Below are 15,433 nucleotides of genomic sequence, written 5' to 3' on the forward strand. Positions count from 1 at the left end.
CGGCCCCCTTGAACTTTGCGACCTTTTGCCACATTTCAGGCTTCAAACATAAAGATATAAAACTGTATTTTTTTGTGAAGAATCAACAACAAGTGGGACACAATCATGAAGTGGAACTACATTTATTGGATATTTCAAACTTTTTTAACAAATCAAAAACTGAAAAATTGGGCGTGCAAAATTATCACTTTCTGTAGGCTATGCCTGGTGAACCATTCACTGCTGACAAGCCTGTTGTCGTGGCCGAGTGGTTAAGGTGATGGCCTAGAAATCCATTAGGATCTTCCAACGCAGGTTCGAATCCTGACAACAACAAAATTGAATTTTCTTGACCCCTCCGGAGGTTGAAGTTTAGTCGTGTTTCTTATACCAATCATATCCTCTCAGATCTCCACAAGTACATAGGGATTAGTTCTCCATTTGGGATAGGATCCCACCTCACACCTTTACACACCTGGTTATCCATCCTTCTAGCTCTATAGGCCACAGTAGCATAGGTTACAAGTTTGTAGTCAAGCCACAGATTTCAGGTGACATCCCATGATACACTCAACAATACAACAACATGATTCTCATGAATAACCATTAAGCCATTTGCTAAGATTTCCCCCATTTTGACATGTGGAAACCTGTTGTCACTCTTACCCTGACGGATAGCTCCAGACACTTTTTTGTTCCTATCTGAGGCATTTTTAAATTCATGTCAAAATGGCCATATTCTGAAGACACTCTTAAAGTCTGCAGGGTAATCGAACTGGCCACATCTAAAGTCATTGATGAGAAACCTTGTTAAACCCTAAAAGAAAAAGTAAAAACACGATTGCATTGAAAAGAACCATTAAGTCATTCAGGTCGCAGACTCCCCTATAGGCATGGTTTGAAACCCACTCCTGACAACTTTTTAGCGCCTGCATGTCATGCACCTTTGTAAAATCCACTTGAAAAATAAATGACTTAAGGTAATGTAAGGGAAGACAGGTATGTAAGGGATGTCTTGCTTTTTCATCTGACATTTTGACATCAGTGTTACATGAAAGTTGCTTGTCATTGCTACATGACAGTAGGTTGTCGTAAGACAAGACTGCATGAAGTGTGAACTGCAGCTTTCTTGGATCGACAAAAAATGTGTTTTTGGGGAATGCGGGCATCGATCCCACTACCTATAGCATGCTAAGCAAACACAATACCAATTGAGAGTTTCTTGTCATTGTTACATGACAGTTTATTGTCATTGTTTACATGACAGTAGGTTGTCGTAAGACAAGGCTGCATGAAGTTTGAACTTGAGTTTTCTTGGATCCATAAAACAATGTGCTTTTGGAGAATGTGGGCATCGATCCCACTACCTCACGCGTGCAAAGCATTTGAGCTAATTCCCCAGCCGTTTGGAATTTCCGCAAGAAGCAACCAAGAGGGTCCAGTCTTGTCAGGCTATGCTGTTGGTGGACTTGTTTGTTGACGTGCCAGCACTTGCAGAGGATCAGTGCATTTCAACAATTGAACAAAGTAGCAAATGGCCGGTTAGCTCAGTTGGTTAGAGTGTGGTGCTAATAATGCCAAGGTCATGTGTTCGATCCCCATACTGTCTATTATGTACATTTTGAGTGTCAAAATTATGAGTCACATGCATGTGAATTGTCAAGGGTGCCACAGAGTTACGTCGAGTGAATTGCAGGAATAGCTCAGTTGGGACAGCGTTAGACTGAAGATCTGAAGGTCCCTGGTTCGATCCCGGGTTTTGGCATCTGTATTTGTTCTTTTTTTATGCTCTGGCTTCAAGGAAACTTTCCACAGCTTTGTTTGTGGGCCTCAATGGTGTGTGCTACGCTGCTCCTCTGAAAGTAAGTAATGTCTTGCTTTTTCATCTGACATTTTGACATCAGTGTTACATTAAAGTTGCTTGTCATTGCTACATGACAGTAGGTTGTCGTAAGACAAGGCTGCATGAAGTGTGAACTGCAGCTTTCTTGGATCCACAAAAAAATGTGTTTTTGGGGAATGCGGGCATCGATCCCACTACCTATAGCATGCTAAGCAAACACAATACCGATTGATCAAATTCCCCAGCTGTTTGGAATTGCCACAAGGAGCAACCAAGAGTGTCCAGTCTTGTCAGGCTATGCTGTTGGTGGACTTGTTAGTTTGCGCTCCAGCACTTGCAGAGGCTCGGTGCATCTCAACAATTGTGCTCTGTAGCCAGCGGCCGGTTAGCTCAGTTGGTTAGAGTATGTGATACGCTGCTCTCTGAAAGTCAGTAATGTCTTTCTTTTTCATCTGACTCACACATCAGTGTTACATGAGAGTTTCTTGTCATTGTTACATGACAGTTTCTTGTCATTGTTTACATGACAGTAGGTTGTCGTAAGACAAGGCTGCATGAAGTGTGAACTGGAGTTTGCTTGGATCCATAAAACAATGTGCTTTTGGAGAATGTGGGCATCGATCCCACTACCTCACGCGTGCAAAGCATTTGAGCTAATTCCCCAGCCGTTTGGAATTTCCGCAAGAAGCAACCAAGAGGGTCCAGTCTTGTCAGGCTATGCTGTTGGTGGACTTGTTTGTTGACGTGCCAGCACTTGCAGAGGCTCAGTGCATTTCAACAATTGAACAAAGTAGCAAATGGCCGTTTAGCTCAGTTGGTTAGATTGTGGTGCTAATAATGCCAAGGTCATGTGTTCGATCCCCATACTGTCTATTATGTACATTTTGAGTGTCAAAATTATGAGTCACATGCATGTGAATTGTCAAGGGTGCCACAGAATTACGTCGAGTGAATTGCAGGAATAGCTCAGTTGGGAGAGCGTTAGACTGAAGATCTGAAGGTCCCTGGTTCGATCCCGGGTTTCGGCATCTGTATTTGTTCTTTTTTTATGCTCTGGCCTCAAGGAAACTTTCCACAGCTTTGTTTGTGGGCCTCAATGGTGTGTGCTACGCTGCTCCTCTGAAAGTAAGTAATGTCTTGCTTTTTCATCTGACATTTTGACATCAGTGTTACATTAAAGTTGCTTGTCATTGCTACATGACAGTAGGTTGTCGTAAGACAAGGCTGCATGAAGTGTGAACTGCAGCTTTCTTGGATCCACAAAAAAATGTGTTTTTGGGGAATGCGGGCATCGATCCCACTACCTATAGCATGCTAAGCAAACACAATACCGATTGATCAAATTCCCCAGCTGTTTGGAATTGCCACAAGGAGCAACCAAGAGTGTCCAGTCTTGTCAGGCTATGCTGTTGGTGGACTTGTTAGTTTGCGCTCCAGCACTTGCAGAGGCTCGGTGCATCTCAACAATTGTGCTCTGTAGCCAGCGGCCGGTTAGCTCAGTTGGTTAGAGTATGTGATACGCTGCTCTCTGAAAGTCAGTAATGTCTTTCTTTTTCATCTGACTCACACATCAGTGTTACATGAGAGTTTCTTGTCATTGTTACATGACAGTTTCTTGTCATTGTTTACATGACAGTAGGTTGTCGTAAGACAAGGCTGCATGAAGTGTGAACTGGAGTTTGCTTGGATCCATAAAACAATGTGCTTTTGGAGAATGTGGGCATCGATCCCACTACCTCACGCGTGCAAAGCATTTGAGCTAATTCCCCAGCCGTTTGGAATTTCCGCAAGAAGCAACCAAGAGGGTCCAGTCTTGTCAGGCTATGCTGTTGGTGGACTTGTTTGTTGACGTGCCAGCACTTGCAGAGGCTCAGTGCATTTCAACAATTGAGCAAAATAGCAAATGGCCGTTTAGCTCAGTTGGTTAGATTGTGGTGCTAATAACGCCAAGGTCATGGGTTCGATCCCCATACTAGCTATTATGTACATTTTGAGTGTCAAAATTATGAGTCACATGCATGTGAATTGTCAAGGATGCCACAGAATTATGTTGAGTAAATTGCCGGAATAGCTCAGTTGGGAGAGCGTTAGACTGAAGATCTGAAGGTCCTTGGTTCGATCCCGGGTTTCGGCATCTGTGTTTAGATGATCAATTATGTATACATTAATGATTAGAACCCTTCTATGCTAATACTTATGTTATGATTTGAAAAGTATGGGTTCTTAATTGTACTGTTACTGAAAATGTAAGCAGAAATGAATTGTGTCTGTGTCTCCTGGGAAAGTTTGAGAAAAAGGGATAAGATCGTTTTTCTAACAGATAAGAATGTTTTGGTTGGATTCCATTAGGGGAGAGAAGTATATCCTTTAGACAGGTTGGAGTGTAGATTTATGAGGGGAGTGAAACTATCTCCAGGACTGGATACTAAGCCATTGTAAGGCTGGGAGAGGGTGTGAAACTGATGACGTCATTTTATGTTCACTTTCTTTAAAATGTAATGTTCTTTGTATTTTGGGTCAGTACTCACTTGAATTAAACGCTATTTACCTGGCTTTTAAGACTGGTCTCAATCTATTTCATGCATAATTAATGAACTTACAATTCATTAATGAATTAGATATGAGTGTTAATTGGTTTCGGCAATTAAAGCAAACAGGAATTTAGAATTCCTCTATCAATTTGGTCCTTTGAGCCGGATCTAAAAACCTCTCCCTGTTATCTGAAGTTAATACGCTGGAAATCGTGCACGGACGAGTTTTTGACTCGTTTTACTAAAGACCTGACCTCTGAATTGAGGTTCAAAATTAAAACAGGCCTGCGTATTATCACGGAGGACAGGAAGGGTGACTAGATACAACGAACAGTGCTTTTCCCAGCCGGCAGCAGGTAAAGTAGACTTTAATTCTCGAATTTGGGAGGGATTATTTAGGATATTTATTGATTAAAATGTTATGAAGGAGTTGAATTTGATCAATAATAGGTGCTTGAATATTCTGAACAAATAAAATGGGTTTCTACCGGGGGTATTAACCAGGATATCGATAAAATGGAAGCAGGGCCGAAATTGACCTGAGGTAAGGTGCGCTACCAACAAATAAACTAGAGCTTAATAAAGCCTGGTTTTGCAAGCCAAGGATTATTAAGGAGTGATATAGTACGCATTGGAGAATTAGGACGCTTGTTCCGTACAAATAGGATGGCCAATACTTCAATAAACATACCTAAATAAAGTTTTTACCTAATAGTCTATCTGTATATGGGAAACTGACTGTGGAAAGTAGCAGATATATATGTTAAAACAGGTGAGGATAAATTAGGCTTGGTGAGAAGGCAGGGTAATTCTAGGCGAACAGAATAAATGAACCTGTACAATGCTGAAATAAATTAATATCAAATGATACGTGATTAGTCTATAGTAGTGAGATTTGAGACATTTTACGTTGAAAGTCCCAAAAGGAATATCCTACGGGTGAAATTTGAATGTCCGATCAAAAGTCTTCTATAGACGTGGTTCACAGGAGAGGTCAACTTAGTCTAGAGAAGTGAGATTCGAGACATTTAACGTTGAAAGTCCCAGAAGGAATATCCTATGGGGAAAATGTGATGTCCGATCAAAAGTCTTCTATGGACGCGGTTCACAGGATGGAAAATACATACGGATTATTTTTAAAGAAACACACACATTAGGCAGACAGAATAGTAACTAGAAGTAATTAAGAAACGGTAAATTACAAATTTATAGAACTGCACGCACATAGAATTTAAAATTATATAGAAAGGCATAGATAAGTGTTTAAAGACATTGCTACTAGTAACGGTAAGGATTAAGAATGGGGAGAAATGCCTCGAAAGAAGCCCCAGAACTAACGGGAGACGAGCGTTACATGGCACAGAAAGACAAGAGAAACATTGATTTCGGTCTAAGATGGAGAGAAAAATACGATTTTGATGGCCGCCTAAATGTAGAAAAGCTGGAATCCCTTATAAAACAAATACATAAGGAATGTGGTAATAATGTGAAAAAGCAGGATAAACAAGGGTTGTATACAGCCAGGGTCTGGCTTACGGAAGCCAGGAAAAGAGTGGAAGTAGATAAAAAGAAAAAAACCCAAGATACTCTGCCCTCCGCTCCTACAGTGGAAAAAAATGGTCAATTGGGTGGGGGTGGGAATCAAAACCTATATCCTTCTCTAGTGGACCAGGCATACAGAGAGAATCCCGACGATGAGGTGGTGATGGCTCAGAGGAGAGGGCAAGTGCTGCTCCGTGCTGAGCCTCCTCCAGCTTATGATCTGGGAGCGAACGGTATGAGTCCAGAGGGGCAGAAAAGCACAGAGAAAGAGCAAGAACTGATTAGAACAATATTGAGAAGGGTAAACATGGAAAGGGCATTGGTAGAGACTCAGACAGTGAAGGAAGAAAATAGGTCGGGTAAGGAAAAATATCAGACACCTTCACCGAATCAAAACCGATCAGGACTACTTAGAAAACCCTCCGATATAGGAGAGAAAAATAGACCGCGGCCTGGGAGAGATTTACAGTACTATAGCAGGGAAGAAGACAGTGCAGAGAGAGAGGGGCAGTTTCCCCTGATAGAGCTGCCCAACCCCCAAGCTGGGATAGAGAATAACGAACCCACGGTTCGGGTCTATCGACCCTGGACACAGAGAGACGTAGAAATGGCAGTAGAAGGAATTCCACACCCAAAAAACAGGAATGGCAGGTTTTGAAAGAGATCTCAACGGACTAGCGTCCAGTTTCAGGCTAAACACAGGGGAGGTGGAAAGAGCAGTTAGAACCATAGTGGGAAAGGATTGGTTTGCTGCGCGGAGCCTTGGTGCCAACAGGGAATAATGGGGACATCATACAGTGGAGCTCGGGACTTGGGGAGCCATTTAGAGCGAAAATTACAGAACTATGCGCGAACCTAACTGAACATTACCACCGACACGCCGACTTCTCTAAGGTAACTGAATGTAGACAGGGAGAAAAGGAGACAGTCCGTCAGTACCTAGAACGTTTAAAAGATGTATTTAATGCCAACAGTGGTACGCCAGAACCAGCCCCCGGGGGGGATCAAAATACTCCTTATCATCAGCAACTAAAAATAGCCTTATTAACTGGAATGCGCGTCGAAATCAGTAAGAAGGTGAAAAAGAACTTAGTGGGGTGGGGATTGGCAACTCTAGCAGAAGTAAAAAGATATGCAGTACACCACGAACAGAACGGACAGACAGAAAAAAGGAAAAAAGAGAATAGGAAAGATGAGTTTTTAATGGCAGTATTGGAAGATAAAGCAACGGGAGGCAAGAACAGAGAGTGCAGGACGGGTGCGGATAGAAAGGGAACGTCAGATACAGGCGGAAAAGGGGAGCTAAAATGTTATAACTGTAACCAAAACGGACATTTCGCCAGGGAATGCGGGGCTCCATGTGGATATTGTAAAAAAAAAGGGCATCAGAGCCGCTATTGTAAACAAAAGCCACAGAGACAGGGGGGCAAAAAGGGAAATAGAGAGAGACGCCCTAAATCTGACTCGGACAGCGAGGAAGATAAATCCTGACTAGAGACTGACACTGTTAAAATAGTCAGGAATGAAGTAGTGGACTGGTACAGCGAAAAGGACAGTGACAGTAGTAATAGTGCTTCAGACCTCAACAATCTAGATAAAATTGACGCAGAGATGGAGGTATTTGAATTAGCAACAGTAGACCTCGCTCTTGCTCAGGAAGAAAAACCTTTTTTGACACTTGCAGTTATGGGGAAGAGAATAAAATTTCTGTGTGATACGGGGGCGTGCAGGACAGCCATATGTAGTGAGGATGCACCACCAGGGATTCATCCCTCAGGGGATAAGATAATTGTTCGTTCTGCGTCTGGCCATCACTGTGTAGAGAGACTCTCGACTCCCATAACGCTCAGACATGAAATGACTGAGGGGGAGGCGACGGTCCCAGTACTCATATCAAAGTTGTGTCCTGTGAATCTATTGGGGAGAGATGTCATGAAACTCTTGAATATTGCCATAACGCCTACAGACAAAGGTATGAAAGCTCAGGTGGTTAAAGATAACATGGTGATCTGTGGGGAAGGAGAACCAAATTATTGGTATAGTCAAGATCTATTGAGGGGAGGGTTAACAGACATACCCAAAGCATTGATAGAACTAACAGATGATATAAAATCAGGACTAACTAAAATGTCGCCAGATGACTTGCACTGCACACTGTGGTATAACAGACACCCCGGCCCCGACCTGATATATGAGAGGACACTTCTGAGAACCACTGAGCGAACCATTGGTCTAAAATGGCTTTACTATGACTTAACTCATGCAGCCGTGGAGGTAGAACTGCCTACTCATATCCAGGCCTTGTACAGAGAAAAATGGTGCCCCCATGTGGCCCTAGCTAAAGAAGACACTGAGCAGTGGAAAGATATGGGATACTGGGTGTCGAAGGGAAAAAAACTGACAGACTGGGTACCGGGGGAGGGAGGTTTGCAACATAGCCCATCCACTGATAGATACAGACGAAAACTGAACTGGAGAGCAAATTGTGCCCCCGCAGTGCACATTAGTGATAGTGGGGGAGGGTTCTGAGAAGCAGAATACCTTTTGACAGTAGAACAGGAAGACGATTTAAATGAGATACCCGAACATCTGTGGTCTCAAGGTCCCGGAGATGTGGGATTAATTAAGGGAGTAACGCCGGTACAAGTGGTTCCTAAATCAGATTATAGACCTTACCAAAAACAATACCCTTTGAAGCCGGAAGCAATAAAAGGAATAACACCCTCGTTTGAGCAGTTGAGGAAGGGAGGTGTTATCATACCGGGGGATGAAGCATTCTGTAACTCGCCTCTCTTCCCAGTGAAGAAGGCGTTCCCTAGCACTGATTGGAGAATGGTGATGGATATACAGGGAGTCAATAGCAGTGTGATCCCAAGAGCACCTTGTGTGCCAGATCCACACACGCTGTTGAACCAGTTGAAGCCCGGGAATGCTTACTTTACTGTGATAGACCTGGCCAATGCATTTTTTAGTATTCCACTACATCCAGACAGTCAGGGATGGTTTGGATTTACTTTTTTGGGTCAGAAATGGGCGTATAGCCGCCTAGTCCAAGGCTATCTCGAGAGCCCCACGATCTATTGTCAGGCTATCACTAGAAATCTCGGAAAATTCGACCCTCCACGGGGAAGTCAAATTTTGACATATGTGGATGATATCCTGTTGTCTAACTCCTCACAGGAGGCCTGTAAAGAGGATACTCTTGCTCTGTTCCTCTTCTTAGCTGACCAAGGTCACAAAGTTAGTAAGAGGAAGTTACAGCTCTGGCAGAGACAAGTTATCTATTTAGGGCACACCATAACTAAGGAAGGGAGGACTCTCAATTCAACGAGGAAGACAGCCATTTTAGAAGCACCCAAACCATTAAACAAAAAGCAGATGATGAGTTTCTTGGGACTACTGTAGAGCATGGGTCCCACACTTTGCATTGCATACAGGGTTACTTAGTAAATTGATCTATGGTAAGGCTATGACAGCGAAAGATAAGATAATATGGACAAAAGAGGCGGAAGAACAGTATGTGGCGATTAAACAGCTATTGTTGTCTGACACTGTTCTGGCTTTCCCTAGGTATGACCGTGAATTCACACAGACTGTGGATTGCAGGGAGGGGTTCATGACGTCAGTGTTGACTCAGAGACACGGAGGGAAGAATAAACCAGTGGCTTACTATTCCTCCCGTCTCGATGAGGTGGCACAGGCAATGCCCCTGTGTTTACAGTCTGTGGTGGCTGCAGCACGAGCTGTGGAGGACTCAGCCTCTGTAGTACTATACCATGATTTGACACTGAGGGTCCCACATGCCGTCTCAATTTTGTTATTGGAACATAAAATGGCATACATGTCACCTGCTAGACATTTGTCTTGTATGATCATTCTGTTAAATATGCCAAATTTAACAATTGAGCGTTGTACTACTTTGAACCCCTCCACTCTAATTCCTATAGCCACAGATGGGAGTCCTCACGATTGTGTAGCGGAGACGGAGAAAATGGTTCTCCCCAGGGCAGATCTGACTGATATGCCTTTGACAGATGCAGAAGTAACCATGTTTGTTGATGGATCTTCTAAAAAGAATCCAGATGGCTCAAATGCTACTGGATATGCGGTAGTGACCCTCACTAAGGTGCTGGAAGCTGAAGCTTTACCAAAAAATTACTCTGCTCAACAAGCTGAAATTGTGGCCCATACCAGGGCTTGTATATTAGGAAAGGGTAAATGCATAACGATACATACTGATAGCGCTTATGCATTTAACACTGTTCATGTATTCGCAGCACAGTGGAGAAACAGGGGCATGATAACCACAGCAGGTAAACCCATCACTCACGCGCAACTAATCTTGAATTTACTAGAGGCAATTCTACTACCAAAAAAATTAGCCATTTGTAAATGCGAGGCACATACTAAGGGCATGGATAGCGTCAGTATTGGGAATAGACGGGCAAATGAGGAAGCGAAGAGAGTGGGGGGGAAACCACACTCACACATAGACTCACACTTAAAGGAGGAAGTTCATATCGACACCAAAATACTGAGGGAAAGTCAGCTTAGAGCCCCCGTTAAGGAAGTTACTAAATGGGTCAGAATGGGAGCTGTAGATAGAGGAGGTATTTGGCATAAAGGGAATCTACCTGTTTTACCTAAGTCACTGTTTAAATATGCTGCTGTATTGATACATGGGCAAAGCCATGTATCAACAGGGGGGATGGTAGGAATGGTTAAACAGCACTTTGTAGCATATGGAATAACTAACTATTTTAAAAACTTTTGCTCACGGTGTACTATATGTGCACAAAGTAACAACCAAGGTGCAGTAAGGGTACCACAAGGGGTTTACCCAGCAGCTAAGTACCCATTCCAACAGTTGGAAATGGACTTTATTGAATTAACTAAGAGTGAAAACAAGAAGTGGTGTTTAACAATAATTGATAAATATACCAAATGGGTAGAAGCGTTTCCTATATCCTCAGCAGACGCAGAAACAGTGGCTAGAGCATTATGTCAGGAGATAATTCCGCGATTCGGATTACCAGAAACTATTTATAGCGACAATGGTTCCCATTTTTCTAATCAAGTAATTGATCATATAGGGCAGAAATTGGATATAAATATGAAGAAACATTGTTCTTATCACCCCCAAAGCGCTGGCCTTATCGAGAACATGAATCGATCGGTAAAAGGTCGATTAAGGAAAACACACCTAAGTACTGGAATGAACTGGGTAAAATGCCTGCCCATAGTGTTAATGACTATTAGAATAACCCCTGATAGGGAGGGGCTATCTCCATTTGAGAAGGTTTTTGGTAGACCCTATAGAATGCCCCAATTAGGGCGATTGGAGGAAGCAAATGTAGAAATAGAAAGCAGTATGGTGGAACACATGAGGAGGTTGTTCATTAATTACATTTACATTTAAGTCATTTAGCAGACGCTCTTATCCAGAGCGACTTACAAATTGGTGCATTCACCTTATGACATCCAGTGGAACAGTAGTGCATCTAAATCTTTTAAGGGGGGGGGGGGGGGGGTGAGAGGGATTACTTCATCCTATCCTAGGATGAATCAAACACGTATGTCAAAAGTTTTATGCCCAGCAGGAGAACTACAGAGGGAGGTGGCACACGAGATTCAACCAGGAGACTGGATCTGGGTCCAATCGCTAAAGAGAAAAAACTGGAAACAGCCTCGGTGGGAGGGACCATTCCAAGTACTACTGGTGACTGCCTTCGCTGTGAGAATAGCCGAAAGAGCTACCTGGGTACATATCACACACTGTAAAAGGGTGAGTCACACTAGCACTGTCGAACGTTCGCAGGAGTAGGAGAGGAACCGTGACCCATATGGAACGGGGGTCAAACTCCTTCTGAAGATTCCCTATACCTGACCTTTCCCCAGCTGTGAGCGTTCATAGAAGTGAAGTGATGGCTTGGCCTCTGGCTGTTGATATGTTCTCGGGGAGAGGGTGGGGCTTCACGTGTGCACTGACCGTCCTGAGCTGTATTATTGTGGGGGCCATATTCCTGATTCACCATGATTCCCCGGAAAGTGCCAAAGAGGATAATTTGACTCATGTGCTAGATGAGGGAAATGGGATGTTACCTAAGATTCTCAGAAGGTCACTGAAACAAAATAGTAAGGAAGTGAGGGTGGAATTGGGCAAGGATCTCTCAGTAGAATTTTGTGTAGATCAATTGGGGTCATTCACCCCTTGGCAGTCTAGAACCATGGGACTCTATGGAAAGTATTTGTGTAAATCACCGTGTAAGTCGTGGAGCCAGGTCATAGCTCACACTGAAAGGGATGGCTACGTAAACCCATACACTCAATTTGGGACCAGGTGGAGTATAGTAAGGGTTGGCGTTTTGGACTGTGTTCCCGAACAGAGGAAGTATTGTATAAAGGTACGAATTAACATTAAGGCGGTCAATACTCAGGATCTCGGGTTATGGTATGTGGGCTTCGACCAGTTTTCAACTGATACTATGGTACCGTTCCAGGTGGCAGAAGTTAGAGTTGATAAGGAGAATATGATTAGCCGAAGTTCAACCAATCCCTCTAACACAACGGCTATTCCTAGTGTAATCATCCAGGGTAAAGGACCAGTACGAATAGTTCAGACCAAGGACCTTAAAGAAGTTATAGAGGTGGAAACTGGGTTTGGGGAGTCCAACTTATGGTTGGAATGGATTCAATATACGGCCAGATCAGTGGCCAAAGAAGAATGCTACGCCTGTGCGAACGCTAAACCCCAGTTAACAACTATCCCTTTCCCACTGAACGGAATTAATTCCCCTAAGGGAATGGCATGTATGGTAAAGCTGTTCATGAAAGCAGGAATGCCAAGTAATGATAGCTGTATTGATTTACACTATTTATATCCCCAGGTTCCACTTAAATCAAGACTTCCTCCCTTTACCGTGACGAGAGGAGAATATTACTGTTTGGCCAGATACAGTACACACGGGAAATATGTGGGGGAAGTTGGTGCCTGCAATAAGACAGAGAATATTACCACTGACGAGACCATGTCTGATTTGACAGGCTGGTTGAACTCTGGGGATTTCAATATGTTGAAGGTGGCCAGGGCTGACATCTGGTGGTTGTGCGGGGGAATGAGTTTGTGGCCGGTATTACCGACTGATTGGACTGGACTATGTGCTTTAGTACATTTAGGAATGCCTTTTACACTCATACAACACCAAGACATGAAGTTAGCCAAACGAGAGAGAAGGGATGCTCCATCTGGGTCTTTTGACGACAGAGGATATATTGATAACATTGGGGTTCCACGAGGGGTGCCGGATGAGTTCAAGGCAAGAAATCAGATACTAGCAGGATTAGAGTCAAGTATTTTTTGGTGGTCTACTCTCAATAAGAATGTAGACTGGATTAATTATATTTATTATAATCAACAGCGCTTTATCAATTATTCCAGAGATGCGATTAAAGGGTTGGCAGAACAGACTGAAGCAACCAGCCTGATGGCTTGGCAGAATAGAATTGCATTGGATATGTTATTGGCTGAAAAGGGAGGAGTATGTGTGATCTTCGGGAACATGTGTTGTACTTTCATCCCGAATAACACAGCTCCGGACGGATCTGTGACCAAAGCCTTAGCTGTTTTGACCACCCTGGCTCACGAGTTGGCAGAAAACTCTGGGGTGGATCCTTCCCTGACTAATTGGTTTGATAGTACATTTGGGAAATGGAAAAGTGTTGTAATCACGGTGTTTTGGGCTGTATCTACCTGTATGACTGTTTTAATTTTATGCGGCTGTTGTCTAATTCCCTGTGTGCGAGGCCTTGTTTCCAGGACTCTGGAAAGATCAATGACCCAACAGATGGTGCGTTATGGGCCGATTCCAGATTCTGACCTGTGGAGGACTGAAGGCATGTCTACAGAGGAAGTGGACGAATCCGGATCTGTCATTTGTGGGGAATTTATGTTTGATGAGGCTAGTGTTGAGATAAAGGGGAATTAGATTGTAATTGGTTTCCATGATTAAACTGTTTTTTTAATGAAGGTCGTGACGAAAATCCGGAAGGAAGAGTTATGATTCTGATGTAGGTTTAAAAGCAGTTGGAGTTAAGGTTAGAATTGATTAATGAAATGTGGAGAGTTGGATAAACATTTATAATTGATTTGTTGATTATTTGTCTGTTCATATGATAATCTGGTGGTTAGATTGTGGTGCTAATAACGCCAAGGTCATGGGTTCGATCCCCATACTGGCTATTATGTACATTTTGAGTGTCAAAATTATGAGTCACATGCATGTGAATTGTCAAGGGTGCCACAGAATTATATTGAGTAAATTGCCGGAATAGCTCAGTTGGGAGAGGTTTGGACTGAAGATCTAAAGGTCCCTGGTTCGATCCCGGGTTTCGGCATCTGTATTTGTTCTTTTTTTATGCTCTGGCTTCAAGGAAACTTTCCACAGCTTTGTTTGTGGGCCTCAATGGTGTGTGCTACGCTGCTCCTCTGAAAGTAAGTAATGTCTTGCTTTTTCATCTGACATTTTGACATCAGTGTTACATTAAAGTTGCTTGTCATTGCTACATGACCGTAGGTTGTCGTAAGACAAGGCTGCATGAAGTGTGAACTGCAGCTTTCTTGGATCCACAAAAAAATGTGTTTTTGGGGAATGCGGGCATCGATCCCACTACCTATAGCATGCTATGCAAACACAATACCGATTGATCAAATTCCCAGCTGTTTGGAATTGCCACAAGGAGCAACCAAGAGTGTCCAGTCTTGTCAGGCTATGCTGTTGGTGGACTTGTTAGTTTGCGCTCCAGCACTTGCAGAGGCTCGGTGCATCTCAACAATTGTGCTCTGTAGCCAGCGGCCGGTTAGCTCAGTTGGTTAGAGTGTGTGATACGCTGCTCTCTGAAAGTAAGTAATGTCTTTCTTTTTCATCTGACATTGTGACATCAGTGTTACATGAGTGTTTCTTGTCATTGTTACATGACAGTTTCTTGTCATTGTTTACATGACAGTAGGTTGTCGAAAGACAAGGCTGCATGAAGTGTGAACTGGAGTTTGCTTGGATCCATAAAACAATGTGCTTTTGGAGAATGTGGGCATCGATCCCACTACCTCACGCGTGCAAAGCATTTGAGCTAATTCCCCAGCCGTTTGGAATTTCCGCAAGAAGCAACCAAGAGGGTCCAGTCTTGTCAGGCTATGCTGTTGGTGGACTTGTTTGTTGACGTGCCAGCACTTGCAGAGGCTCAGTGCATTTCAACAATTGAGCAAAATAGCAAATGGCCGTTTAGCTCAGTTGGTTAGATTGTGGTGCTAATAACGCCAAGGTCATGGGTTCGATCCCCATACTCGCTATTATGTACATTTTGAGTGTCAAAATTATGAGTCACATGCATGTGAATTGTCAAGGGTGCCACAGAATTATGTTGAGTAAATTGCCGGAATAGCTCAGTTGAGACAGCGTTAGACTGAAGATCTGAAGGTCCTTGGTTCGATCCCGGGTTTCGGCATCTGTGTTTGTTCTTTTTTTATGCTCTGGCTTCAAGG

At 43.2% G+C, this 15,433-nt stretch overlaps 5 non-coding genes across 5 annotated transcripts; all 5 read left to right on the forward strand.

Moving 5' to 3' along the window:
• The first annotated feature begins 1,671 nt into the window (after positions 1 to 1,671).
• Positions 1,672 to 1,744, forward strand: trnaf-gaa (transfer RNA phenylalanine (anticodon GAA)). The gene has a single exon. It is a non-coding gene; the product is annotated as a tRNA-Phe (tRNA).
• A 1,033-nt stretch (positions 1,745 to 2,777) lies between these two features.
• trnaf-gaa (transfer RNA phenylalanine (anticodon GAA)) lies at positions 2,778 to 2,850 on the forward strand. The gene has a single exon. It is a non-coding gene; the product is annotated as a tRNA-Phe (tRNA).
• Positions 2,851 to 3,883: 1,033 nt separating this feature from the next.
• trnaf-gaa (transfer RNA phenylalanine (anticodon GAA)) lies at positions 3,884 to 3,956 on the forward strand. The gene has a single exon. It is a non-coding gene; the product is annotated as a tRNA-Phe (tRNA).
• Positions 3,957 to 14,216: 10,260 nt separating this feature from the next.
• trnaf-gaa (transfer RNA phenylalanine (anticodon GAA)) lies at positions 14,217 to 14,289 on the forward strand. Its single transcript has one exon. It is a non-coding gene; the product is annotated as a tRNA-Phe (tRNA).
• A 1,034-nt stretch (positions 14,290 to 15,323) lies between these two features.
• On the forward strand, positions 15,324 to 15,396 carry trnaf-gaa (transfer RNA phenylalanine (anticodon GAA)). The gene has a single exon. It is a non-coding gene; the product is annotated as a tRNA-Phe (tRNA).
• The last annotated feature ends 37 nt before the right edge of the window (positions 15,397 to 15,433 follow it).

The sequence above is a fragment of the Oncorhynchus nerka genome, linkage group LG27 (assembly GCF_034236695.1).
Source record: "Oncorhynchus nerka isolate Pitt River linkage group LG27, Oner_Uvic_2.0, whole genome shotgun sequence".
In the NCBI taxonomy this organism is placed as follows: Eukaryota; Metazoa; Chordata; class Actinopteri; order Salmoniformes; family Salmonidae; genus Oncorhynchus; species Oncorhynchus nerka.